Source organism: Gopherus flavomarginatus, chromosome 4 (genome assembly GCF_025201925.1).
Source record: "Gopherus flavomarginatus isolate rGopFla2 chromosome 4, rGopFla2.mat.asm, whole genome shotgun sequence".
Classification (NCBI taxonomy): domain Eukaryota; kingdom Metazoa; phylum Chordata; order Testudines; family Testudinidae; genus Gopherus; species Gopherus flavomarginatus.
The window spans coordinates 57,363,438-57,376,933 of NC_066620.1; the positions used below are offsets into that span (position 1 = coordinate 57,363,438).

General features: G+C 48.6%; 1 protein-coding gene across 1 annotated transcript in view; it reads left to right on the plus strand.

Moving 5' to 3' along the window:
* The first annotated feature begins 10,559 nt into the window (after positions 1-10,559).
* XDH (xanthine dehydrogenase) overlaps positions 10,560-13,496 on the plus strand; it is an 855,537-nt gene continuing 852,600 nt past the window's right edge. The window contains exon 1 of the mRNA XM_050948429.1: positions 10,560-10,603. The gene's annotated coding sequence lies outside the window, so the exon portion shown is untranslated. The remainder of the gene's footprint in view (positions 10,604-13,496) is intronic.

Sequence of the window (13,496 nt, forward strand, 5' to 3'; positions counted from 1 at the left end):
TGTACATCCAGCTTTTCTTCACGTTCAAGCAGACACCTATACATGTCCAGGTAATGCTGCAATTCATTGTCCAAATTAGGACCACAGTATGTGTTATGTCCCCTCATGTGCAACTGATCTGATGTGAAATCAGATTGTACCCACAAGTCAGTTTTCAATGATTTCTAATGACCTCCACTGTTCACCTAGCACCCATACCTTTTCCTCTTGATCATATGTATTTATTGCTAGGGCTAAGCTAGGATTAACTGATCGGTATTCCTGTGCATCAGTGAACAAGCCAAAGGAAAACTATATGTCCTGTTTCCTTTCCAGGATGAAAGAATAAAATGTTGGGGGGAAAATCTACAGTGAAGACAAACAAATAACTATTAGGAAGGTCTCCACACAGATTCAAATTGTGCTTTCATTTACACTGATAATTCACTGAACCAAATTCTTCTCTCAGCTACAAGGATGCTATTCTGAGTTGATTGGGAATAGTATGCTTGCAACTCAGAGAAGAATTTGGTCCGTTGACTTCACTGGAGTTGTTCCGGAATTACACTAATATAACTAGTTGCAGAACATGGCCTATAGTGGACCTCCTGAAAGATTAACAAGAGCTCCTGAAGTGAATGCCTTCAGCAAGTATTTACGCAAGTGCTGCGGCCCCTACATAGGAGAGGGTAAAATTCTTTGCTACCAAATAAAAGTTGGATGCTGCTCAAGGAGCATCAGGAAATAGTCTTTTAATCTGCTGTTTCATATGTTACATCCCAAAAGGCAATGGCTGTGTATGTCTGGTTTCTCCTCTCTATAACCCTCAGGAAGCTAAGAGGTTTGCAATGCAATGGTTAGTCTTGATTTTAATTCATATATATATACTCATACACTCTGTACATATAAAGGGTCCAAACTGATTGCATAGAGTGCCAAACGGTTTGAAAAAAATTGTATGCCTATTTATATCACAAAGTATGTTACTGTGACTTGCTGTGTTTTGATACTGTGGATTTTTTTAGTTAAATATATTCTCTTGCTGTACAGTTTGAATGGAGTGGAAGAGATTCTCTCTATACAGCTGTGAGACACTGTATTCTTATTGGGTTGAAGTTAACATGAGCCCTTCTCTTCCTGCCCACCAGTTATAAACATGGTAGCTCTGAGTAAACATAAGCATACACCCATGATGTCTGAAGGGAGACTGGGGACATGGCCCAGCGTTCTCAGGCATTAATGAAATGAGGCCATTGGGCGAATGCAGACTTGAATGCTGGGTGGCCAAACTGCCACACAGGGATACTTTTGCTGTTTCCCTCCCATCTAACGTAACCTGAGTCCACAGCCTAGAAATCAAAGATTGAGAAAGACCCATTAGCTTACTTGGTCCATCCCCCTTGCGGACGAGGGGGTGCTGGGGCTCAACCCTCCCTGGGGAGGAGGGGAACCACACCGGCCTCGTCTCATCGTCCGAGGGCCTCTGCCCTCGGGACCGCAGTCCTCTCCAGCAGTTCGGGCCCTGTGTGCAGGACCAAACAGCGACACAGTTAAATAATCGGGGCCCAGCCCTTGGGTCGGGTGGGGCACCAACAAACACAGTAACAGTTAGCTCTGGCCTTTGGGGCAGGGCAGAGCAGTAGCAAAGTCAATGGGGGCCCAGCCCTTGGGTCAGGCGGGACACCAACAAACACAGAAGCAGTTTATCAGCTCTGGCCCTTTGGGGCAGGGCAGAGCAGTGGCAAAGTCAAAAGGGGCCCAGCCCTTGGGTCGGGCGGGGCACCAACCAACACAGTTACAGTTAGCTCTGGCCTTTGGAGCAGGGCAGAGCTCTTGACACTAGGCAGGAAGAGGAGGAGTCTGCCACCCAGTTACGGGTGGCAGGGGGAACGCAGGCCCACCCACTCCTCTGCGTTCCAGCCCGGGGCCCTGGTAGCGGCCGTCACCGCTACCGGTGGTCAGTGGGGATCCTGACCGAAACACACTGACATAGGCGCAGGGCCTTCTGCAGCCTGATTGTAGTCAGCTGCCCCCGGGCTACTTCCAGCCTCTCCCCTGGTTCCTACCTGGTCCGCTGGGGCGTCCAGCACCATGGGTTCCTCCCAGTCAGGGCCGGCCTGTACGTCCGGGAATACCTCCGGGACGGCGGGCCAGGTCTGGTCTGACGGCTCCTCGGGGCCGTAGTGGGGACGGGATAGTTCTGACAGCGCCTCATCGTAGCGACTGCAGGGCAGCTCCAGCAGCTCCTCGTCATACCGGCCTCAGGCCTCAGAGGCTTCCCGGTGATGAGGGTCAGCGGGCACGTCTGCTCCTGCCAGCGGCCGAGCCCTGACTGAGGGCTGGGGCCCGGCTTTTATCCTTCCGGGTCGCCGCCTGACCCTTTGAGGGGCGGGACTTCCTCCCAGCGGTTCCGTCCTGGGGGGTGATTGACGGGGCTCAATCCTCCCTGGGGAGGAGGGGAGCCACACCACCTTGCTACACCCTGATAAAGGCAGAATTGTTCCCTGTGGTGCTTTCATTGTTGATTTGTCCAGCTTTGAAATAACTCCAGCAATGGGGATCCCTTCCCTTGGGAGATCAGTCCACAGTCTTACTGAGCCATCTCTCTGTAGGAAGATTTTCCTACTAGCCAACCTAAGTTTACCATTGCTCAGCAAACAAAGACAGGCAAGGGGCTGTTTGATTGGTGATTGTCACATTTTAATGAATCTGTATATAGGGAATGTTCAACTATCAGAGTTGTCCATAACAACTCCTTATCAAAGATCCCTGTCCACAGTAATGTCCATATTAACAGACAGTGTTTATTAGGCATGCTCCAGACAGGCAGCAAGGAATTCACCTTCCATTAAAGGAAAATCCATTAGGGAGCCTAAATAGGTTGACATGGACCCTTCATACATAATTCACCTTTTGATCTGTGAAACTGATTTTCGTGGTCATGTACAAAGAGTCGTGTCTTTGGGCCTAGTTCGCAACTCGCTTGCATCTTGCACGGTCATTTACACAGGGCAAAGTGGATGTAAAATGCTGATTTGGTACCACCTGGTGCTCCTTTTGCACAGGTATAAATGACTACACAGGCTGCAAGGCAGTGGAGAATCAGGGCCTCCATGACTAAATATAGACATGGAAGATGGAAAGAGCCGAGGTCCACCAATGCCTTGCACTTGCACAGAAAAAACAGTCAGGTGTGATCCCCTGTTTTTAGTAACGAATTATCCTTATTCAGTGCATAGAGGAAAGGGAGTAAAAACCTAGAAGATATATTGGCAGGGATGTAAGACCTAGCAAATGTTTTGGCTCTTAAATACCCACACATGATGTCTCTTGGCTGCCAGTTCTCATGTGGTTGTTTGGATGGCCTTGAGCCTGCTCATAACTTTGGCTGTCTCTTGCCCTTGGGTATAGGTGCCATGCGACTATAGGTTTAAACAAGCTGCTTGCATAACAACAAAGGTACTGCCTTTGCAAGAAGTATCCCCACCTCCTAGCCCCGATTCCTGCATGTGAGCAGGAATTGCTACTGTTCAGTGTATCATCCCATACCCCCAGGCCAAAACTTACGGAAAGGTCTTTCTCGACAGTGTTGCTGCATCACTTCCAGTTGTTCTGAGTGCTGTTGTGAATTGATGAGTCTCTTCTGGAAGTTTTGCATTTCTCCAAGGGCTTAGGTTTCTCATCACAGAAACGATTCTTGTATGTGTGATGGGAAAGAGCTTGCGACTGACACACACACTTTCATATACAATATCCCATTCAACAATACTACATTAAAAGAATGCTAGGGGGGCAAATAAAGCACTCAAAGCTGCCCCTGCAACCTTAACTCAGCCCTCTTGTGTGTATGCATTATGATAACCTCTTTAATCACACTATCCTGTATTATTTTTCCCAAAGAAACCCTCCCTGTTTGGTTTGCAGAATGACTGGTGCTCAGGGAACAAGGCAGTTAGTTGACAATTCCCTTTGTCCTCATTGGTAAACATGTGGTCCCATGCCTCGTGCTTTTACTGCACACCTGTGCAGAGAATGAGGCAAGTGTGATATGCACACCAACCTCATTCACTCTGTACTATACAACTGGAGCAGTGAACAAGCCAGGCAGCTTTGAAACCTCGACCAATTTGCTACACAATTTACCTCAGAGCCCTGCCTGATTCCACAATCACCTCAACTGATCATAGATCACAACCAGGGGTGGCAAGTTATATGGGCCCAGTGTGCCTGGGCTACAGCAAATTCAGGGCCCGGGGACCTGGCTTCACCAATATTCAGAGTCAGGTCTCTCCCCCAGCCCCTCCTGCTACCTGGTGCACCTCCCCCAGAGCATCCCTGGGCCCCACCTGCCACCCCCATGAGCCTTCCCCAGAATGTCCCTGCCTGCCCTGGGCAATGGGCGGCTGCCCTGCTGCTCCACGCTGTGCTCCCTTGTTGAAGCGGCGCTGGAGGCAGGCTGAGGTGGTGCCTGTGCCACCACCTGCAGAGGGAGGAAGGGAGGAGGTGCAGACATGATGGCAGCCCTCCCTCCCCCGGCAACCACCACAGGGGAAGCGAGGGGGCTTCCTGGACCTGAATGGGGCCCGGCTCCTGGGAGCACATCCAGTGACGGTGCCGGGTGAGTGTGCTGGCGGAGGGGAAAAGGGGGCTCCTCTCCCAGAGCTCGCTGTTACCATGGGGGAGGGGGCAGGGGGGAACTGTGGAGTCCTCCTCTCTGACCCCAGGGCATCCTGCCTGCATCCCAGCCCAGCCCCACTCCACCCCAGAGCCTGCATGCCCAGCCAGAGCTCTCAGCCCCCCCGCACCCCACCCTCTGCCCCAGCTCTGAGCCCCTCCCACACCCCAAACCCCTCATCCCCAGCCAGAGCCCTCACACCCCCACCTTAATCCTCTGCTCCAGCCCTGAGCCCCCTCCCACACTCCAAATCCCTTGGCCCCACCCCATTAATTTTGTTATGTGCACCAATATGCAGGTGCGGAGGGGTGGACTTGGACCCGTTCTGGGCACCACCAAATATTATACAAACTTGCCACCCCAATCACAACTATCTACTCATCAGACCTGAAGTGCCATGTTCCACTTCACTGATCCCTCATCCACATCCAACAAATCTTGAGACATCCTCTATTCAACAGAGATTTCCACACCTTTAAAGCACATGCATCATCAAGGGCACATTGATGGAGTTTTAGTTTTTTTATTTAGCATAATCCAGTGTGCCCGTGTGAAATACTACATTTAAACCATGATAACAACATCAAATCTAATCTAGTTTTCACTGGATCAGAGAAAGGCATTTATGCAATAGGGCACAAATTAGGCTCTGAATTATGAATGTTAGAAAGAAACTTTCCTTGCAGGCAGGCAATTCCGTAACAGTCTCCTGCATGGTTTCTTGCACCTTCCTCTAACACAGCTGGTACTGGCCACCAGGGCCAGCCTTAGGGGAAATGGTACCCTGGGTGCTTGTATTTTGGCATCTCTGGTCCCCACAGAAACCCCTGGCTCCCCACCCCTCCATCATCCCAGACTCTGCTGCGTCCCCTCCGGTGCTTAATTTGTATTGAAGTTAAGCACTGACTGGGCAGCCAGAGAGTAGCAGCTGCAGGCAGGGCACCCAGCTCTGAAGGCAACACTGCCACCAGCAGCAACACAGAAGTAAGGCTGGCATAATATATGGTTTATTGCCACCCTTATTTCTGCACTACTGCTGGTGGCACTGCTGCCTTCAGAGCTGGGCGCCCGGCCAGCCGCCACCGCTTTCCGACCGCCCAGCTCTGAAGGCAAAAAAACTGAGAACTGCTAAGTTACAAGAAATTTGTTCATAATGTGTCACGTCATGTGATTTGGGCAAAAAACATTTCAAAAGGCTATACAGAACCACAGATCTTTCTGTACATCATAAAAGATGCCACTTCCTAGAGCTAGTCTCTTATGTCTGCTCTATTCGACTAGTTTAATACAATGCCACAAGAAAGGATCATTTATAGATCGGCTTTCCTTCTTGCTGGTCTGTTATTGCAGAGTTAATATTTTAAAACAAAGAAGATAAAGACTTATTTTACCTGTTTTGTTTTTGTATTTGTAACTTTAAAAGTAGGATGTAAGTACAGTAACTCCTCGCTTAATGTTTTAGTTATGTTACTGAAAAATGCGACTTTAAGCAAACCGATATGTGACAGGGTCAGGCCAGATGGCTACAGGACTGTGTTAGAAGGCAGTTATATTAGTCCCAGATTAAGTAGATCCCTTTTCCCTGGGTAAGGTAACAAGGGCAGTTCCAGAACAAGCAGGAACTTGCTGGAACCAACTAAGGCAAGCAGGCTAATTAGGACACCTGGCGCCAATTAAGAAGAAATTGCTAGAATCAGTTAGGACAGGCTGGCTAATCAGAGCACCTGAGTTAAAAAGGACCTCACCTCAGTTTTTACTGTGCATATGAGGAGCTGGGAGCAAGAGGCACTAGGAGCTGAGAGTGAGAAGACATATTGCTGGAAGACTGAGGAGTACAAGCATTATCAGACCAGGAGAAAGGTCCTGTGGTGAGGATAAAGAAGGTGTTAGGAGGAGGCCATAGGGAAGTAGCCCAGGGATTTGTAGCCTTTGTGCAACTGTACCAGGAGGCACTCTAGATAGCTTCAGTCCACAGGGCCCTGGGCTGGAACCCAGAGTAGAGGCAGGCCCGAGTTTCCCCCAAACCTCCCAACTCCTAATCAGACACAGGAGGAATTGACCTGGACTGTGAGGGGAAAGTCTCTGGGCTATTTCCTGACGCACATGGTGAATCTCTGAGGCGAGCAAATCCACCAATAAACACAGGACCCACCAAGGTAGAGGAGGAACTTTGTCACAGATGTTAAGTGAATCCAATTTCTCCATAAGAATTAAGGTAAATGAGGGGGTTAGGTTTCAGGGAAAAAATTTTCACCAGACAAAAACCTATATATTACATAGATATACACACAGTATATGTTTTAAACAAACAGTTTAATACTGTTCACAGCTATGAGATCGTGAAACTTGGTTGAGGTGGTGAAGTTAGAGGGTGGAAGAGGGAGGAATATTTCCCGGGGAATGCCTTACTGCTAGATAGACTGTTAAATGCCCGTCAGGGATGGTCTAGACAGTATTTGGTCCTGCCATGAGGGCAGGGGACAGGATTTGATGACCTCTCGTGGTCCCTTCCAGTCCTAGAATCTATGAATCTATGCTAAATGATGAACTAGCACTTGGCTGAGCCCTCAAGGGTTAACACATTTTTGTTAATGTAGCCTCTCACACAAGGCAGCATGAACATGAGGGAGGGGAGACAGCATAGCAGACAGAGACAGACACACACCTTGTGTGTGGGAAATAGAGATGCACACTGCCCCATTAAGTAAGCTGACCCACTCTTAAGTGCATTGTCTCTTTAAGTGGATCAGGAAGTTGAGACATCAGCTGCTGCCCCAAGCTCTCTCTGTCTCTCTCAGTCAGTGTCCCCTCCCTGCTCTGTATGGAGAAGGGGTAAGTGGGGTGCAGGAGCATGGGGACACCCTGACATTAGCCCTTCCCCCCCACCATAGCAAGCAGGAGTCTCTGGGAGCAGCTCCAAGGCAGAGGGCAGGAGCAGCACATGGCAGTGGAGGGGAGGGACAGCTGAACTGCCAATTGCTAGCCTGCTGGGCAGCTGCAGCACAGGGAACTTAGGGGAGCGGGGAGCTGATAGGAGGACAGCTGGTCCACCCTGGTTACAAGCCCCCACCGGCTAGCTGCAACAGGCTGCTCTTCCTGCAAACAGTGGACAAAGCAGGTGGCTGCCAAATGAAGTTGGAAGGGAGCATTGCACAACTTTAAACGAGCATGTTCCCTAATTGATCAGCAATGAAAATATGTTAACCAGGACAACTTTAAGTGAGGAGTTACTGTAATCTAAACCAGAAGCACACTCTTTCACACATTCCAGTAAAATAGGATGGACACTGCTTCATCTACTACAGGAATTCCACTTTCTATAGCTGTGGAATTGGAATCTCAAGAAATTAAGGCTTAGAAAACATATTCACAATAACCAGTCAAACAGAATACAGAACACACAGCACTTGCTTTGCCAGGGTTCTGCTGTTATAATTGTATAACTTAGCAAAGGCAGAGCAATTTCTCTGTTGGCTAAAAAATAAAAAAGCAATAATAAAATATATAAACAAGTACAAAAACTATAGCATAAGTGGTATAAATTTTGAACTTGGACATACACTGTCTGCTGTTAAACAATGTTTACAAAAATAATAATTTGATTAGGCTGATCAGTATTGCAAAAATCGATTCCAGTGCTTATTCTGAAGAAATTATCTTTATTAGGAATTAATTTGTAGGGAAATTCCTCTTGTGCAAACCCATACATTCTAGCTTTAACGACATTACACATCTTCAATGTCTGTGTCAGAATCAGCAAGAAAACATGTTCTCTCTCACAACACATGCTATATATAGCCAACAGGAGTCTGCCATATGTGATTGTTACTTCAGGATACAAAGACTGTATGGTAGAACATAGAATCATTCTTTATCCCTCGTGATAGCAACAAAACATTACAATGTTTGCAGACAAATCAACACAAATATAGTGCTGCTCCAAAACTCTCAACTGCTAAACTACAGCAGGAGCTGGGGACAGATCCTGCAACTTTCATGAGTTTAATGGGATTAAGCGTATGTGTAAGGAGTCCTGGCAGAGTAAATGTTTCAGGATCAAATCTTTGGCTCCTGCTGATAGGTTGCTGCATGCTCCCAAGAATAAAATAAGGGAAGGAGAAAATCCAGGCAGACAGAGGGGAAGATGGACTCATCTTGTACCAGTGCAGAGAAGCTGAGAGACGGTAGTCACTGATAAAATTGAATGTGATTTCAGGCATCAAATCTGAAACATATGTCTGAAATTATTCGTAAAATATACAATAACAATACTCCCCTAATCCCTGCATTCCCTTCCTGCGCCCATGTGGGGGAACAGAGGAATGTTTGGAGGGGAGGGGGGCGAGCAGCAATGCCAGGTGCTCTGAGTCACCACTTACACTCCCACCCCGAACGATCCACCATGAGGAAGAAGCAGGGAGAAATCTGAGTGCTCCTGCACACGTCACCTCTGTGAGTGCTCCCCCCAAACTCTGCTCATGTGCAGCACTTCTGTGTGTATATCTATGCTGCACATGGCATTCCCCCAACCACACGTCCCACCCCTAAGGCCAGCCCTGCTGGCTACAACCAGAGAGAGGTATGGTTGTGACTCAGACCTGTGGTCCATCTATTGTCCTAGGACTTAGGGACTAAGTGCCAGATTTTAAAAAGGTATTTAGGGCCCTAAGGATGCAGATAGCTGCTATCTGGATTTTCAAAAGCATTTAGCATCTTCAGGAGCTAATTACCTTTAAAAAGCTGGCCCCAAGTGCCTGCCAAGTTTTCTGTTTATATTATCCTAACGTGTTAGAGCTGTTAATACAAAACATGGCCACAGCAGAAATTATTTTTCACTCCTTATGTGCTTGAAAATGGTTGAACTATTTTCAGTAAAACTTTCTGAAAAAGCTCATTCCCTGACTGACAGAAAGTGTGTCAAAGTTCAGGCCAAAAAGGTGAAACTTTGAAAAAGTTGTAAGCTACAAAGTGACCCTTCACAATGGAAACACATAAGCAACTTTAACATTAGGCATTGCTAAAGTGTCATTTGTTACAGAGCTACATGTGTACACACACATACCTGCATAGCATTTCTTGGCGGGCTCTGAGTTGGTGAGGTTTTTTTTAACATGAATGTTTGAATACCTTTTGCTTTGCCTTCCCTGCATTTATATGTGTAAGCAGAGTCAGGATAAGCTCTACCCTGACATCTGGTGGAAAGAATGTCAGAGAGTGTATTTGCATAGGCACGCCTACCCTATCCCAGACTGCTGAGCTGTGGGACTGCTTGGTGACAAATGACTCACCCTCAGTTGGGTGGTACTTGGTAGACAAGGGACATGGGTTCCAAAACCCCAGTGAATTGAGAGAGGCTGGGGACAGATATTGGTACCTGGTGGTGCAGTCTCCTTGTGGAGCCAGAAGCACCAGTTGCACCCCCTCCTCTCTTCACTGTGGAATGTCAGAGTTGATTTTTTTTATTCCCTCAAGAATCTAAATACAGGTTACTGAGCTGAATTCACTTTGGGCTAATGGTGCACTAGCACTGGGGCTCCCCCACTAAGAGCTGAGATCACTAAGAGTGGAAATCACTAAAGAGCTGAAATAACTGAGCTGAGAGCACTGAGTACTGTGCTAACTAGTGGGGGAGCCTGAAGATATACTGTGGAACAGAACAGCTGGCGGAGTGGAGCAGTTGCGGAGACGGCTGGAGCGGATCACGGGACAGCTGGTGGCAGCAGAGCGGCTGGCAGAGCGGAGTAGCTGTGGGACGGGTGGAGCGGCCCACAGAGCGAGCGGAGCCGAGCAGTTTGCAGAGCAGCTCATGGAGCAGAGCAGCTGGTGGAGCGGAGCAGTTTCTGAGGACGGCTGGAGGAGCAGAGTGGAGCAGCTGGTAAAGCGGAGCAGTTCGTGGAGAAGGCAGAAACAGAACCCAAGGAGAGGCAGGGCAGTTTGGCCCCGGACCACGTAAGGTGCCCCTTTCTATCCAGGCTGGGGGGAGGGACCTCTACAGACAAACTCTCGAACTCTGGGGTGGCATTGACCAGAGACTTTTGGGTTGTTGGACTTTGGGGTGATTGGACTTAAAACCCTAAAGGGAAAAAGGACAGTGCCAAACGTACTTGGAGGTGGGTTTTTTTTGTTTATGGTCTGTGTTATAACCCTGTTTGTGGTGTTTCTCCAGTGGGATGCTGCATTGATTCCTTCCTTTATTAAAAGGATTTTGCTACACTCAGACTCCGTGCTTGCGAGAGGGGAAGTATTGCCTCCTAGAGGCGCCCAGGGGGGTGTGGTATATGAATGTCCCAGGTCACTGGGTGGGGGCTCAAGCCGGTTATGCATTGTGTTACTGAAACGGAACCCCTGGATACTGAACCCGGCCCTTGTTGCTGCCAACTCAGAGGGGCAGAAGGGTTACATATGTAACAAGCATTAATGTCACGTTTTGGCTGGGGCAGCGGTTTGTGGCAGTTTTCTGAGCCTTCTATGGGGTACCTGATGTGGGATATTTAAAAAAAAAATCTATTCCTTTGAAAGTGCCTCAGCTTGATCTCACCTGTAGCTTCTCTTCCGCCTACCTGTCAATGTTCTCAGGCAAAACCATCCAGGTGATTAGAAATTTGCATACATTTGGAATTAGAGCAGTTGCTGATGGGGCTTGCTGCTCAGCCCAGCGAGAGTGGAGGGAGAGTACCTTACTCTAGTTCTGATTTGTGTGAATAAGGTGGTCATTGTAGGGGGTCCTGGCCCTTCTCCTCTAGGGAGATAGTCTTCCTATCTCCATTCATCTCCTTCCAAACTTCTGCTTCATTTTATTAAACAGGGGGTGGCATGGAAAAAGTGGTTTGGGTAAAGCAATAAAGGGAAAATCTGGATAGGGAGGAAAGAGGGGATTTGGAGGGAGTGGCAACTAGATTTTAGAGGATTTCCTTTCTCCCTCCCTCCCCCTTCTTTGCTCCAGAGTCAAATTCTTCCCCCACCACCAAACACACTGATGACACACCACCCCCTATGAAAAGGACCACACAGATCTTCTCAATTACTGGCACCCTCTCCCCATACAGAGCCCCTCCCACCAGTCATTACTGGTTCCCCCAGAAACACAGATCCTCTGTCTCCATCAATACTAGCGTCCCTCCCACATACCCATATTAACTCAAAGGAGAGGGACCAGTGTGTATCTCCCACTCTGTTAATCCTGGGGTCACTCCCACTCAGATTCCCTCTCTCCATTCCTCCTTTAATACTGGAATCCCAGTCATACACAGACCACACCAGTTGTGGGGGGTCCCCAACTCCATTAAAAAAAAGCCACTTTCAGATTCTCTTCAGCTCTCTGAGCTTCAGGTTCCTTTCCAGTTGCTCCTTTCCCTGACTCTCGTCTTGGTTCTGTCTGAGGCCAAGAAAGGTGGCGGCTCAGAAGAACATAAGAAAGGCCATATTGGGCCAGACTTAAGGGTCCATCTAGCCTAGTATCTGATCTTCTGACAGTGGCCAATGCCACATACTTCAGAGGGAATGAACAGAACATCCCCATCCATCCCCCCATCCATCCCCAGCTCTTCACTCCCACTCTGAGGTCATCCTGGACTTTCTTACATGCAGCACTGAGAGTTGGAGAGCAGAGAACAAGACGGAGTACTCCCAGAGCGCTCCCATCCCAGCCCTTTACCAAGGAAAGGGAGCTCTGCCTGTTCCATGAGCTGAAGGAGCAAGATATCTCTCAGCTCAGGCAGCAGCTCTGATTGGCAGCTTTTCCCCAGGAGACAGGGGAGAGGAGAAGGCATCCCTACGCCTAGAGGAGACTCTGGAGATCCCATAGAGTTGGCAGCCCTGTGTTTGTAATGCCAGGGGTGACTCAGACTTGCCTGCAGGGCTGGCTGTTTCCCCCGTTTTAGTCCTTGACTGTTTCCATGCTGAGTTCTTGGTTCCTCGGCTGCTGGGTTGTTTCCTCTCAAATTGTCATTGATTGTATTTATTTGCCACGTTCCCCCACAGCGCAGGAAGTTGCTGGTGAGAGGTGGCATGTGACTCTGGCACAGGCTGGGAGTTCAGGAACTTCCTGCCATAAGACCCAGAGTAGGTCCCTTCTGAAGAGCAGGTTGGGTGCTGTGGGCAGGCAGTTGGGGTGAGGGAGGCTGGCTCAACTATCTGGTGGAAATGCTCTTCAAACACACTGGGAGGAGGGATGAGAAGATGGGAACATAGAGTGGGCTCATTTCACAGAAGGAGAGAGCTGTGCTAGTGTGGGCCACGGGTGAGAAGGATTTGGGGGTGGTGGGCATGTGGAAGCTTGCTCACCCTTGATACCTCCCAGTAATTTAGTGAGAATATTTATATTCATCCTTAAGGTCCTACAAGATAAGACAGGAATCCTGCAAGTGAGGCTGAAAGATTCAAGATGGCCTCATCTCAGCAGTGAATCAGAGGGAGAGCAGCAGCCAGCGCTGTGACATGCATCTGTTTGCTGCTCACCAGCCGCCTGCTTGCATGGACTCAGCTGGGAGGAAGATCAAGCACTCACAAGGGGGAGGAAGACTGTCCCACTTTCCCAGCTGTGGTCTCTAAAAGTCCACCTAGGATGGGCTGGAAGTAACACATTATCTGGCAGGCTCTGGAGTTTTTTGATGGTGCAGACCCCATTTAATCAGCCCTTACAAGCGGCACTGGAATGCAGACTCTTCAAAGAATGTTGTGGATTGCTGGTCACCAAGACAAGGCTCCAGTGTGAAGACCAACAGAGGCTCAAAGACCCCACAGAGTGGGCTGCTTAGGAAAAGGCTCCTTGGGCAGAAAGTCTGATACTCTTCTTCACTAAGAAAACTAACGAAGGAGAGGGAGGTGCAGACTTTAGGAAACC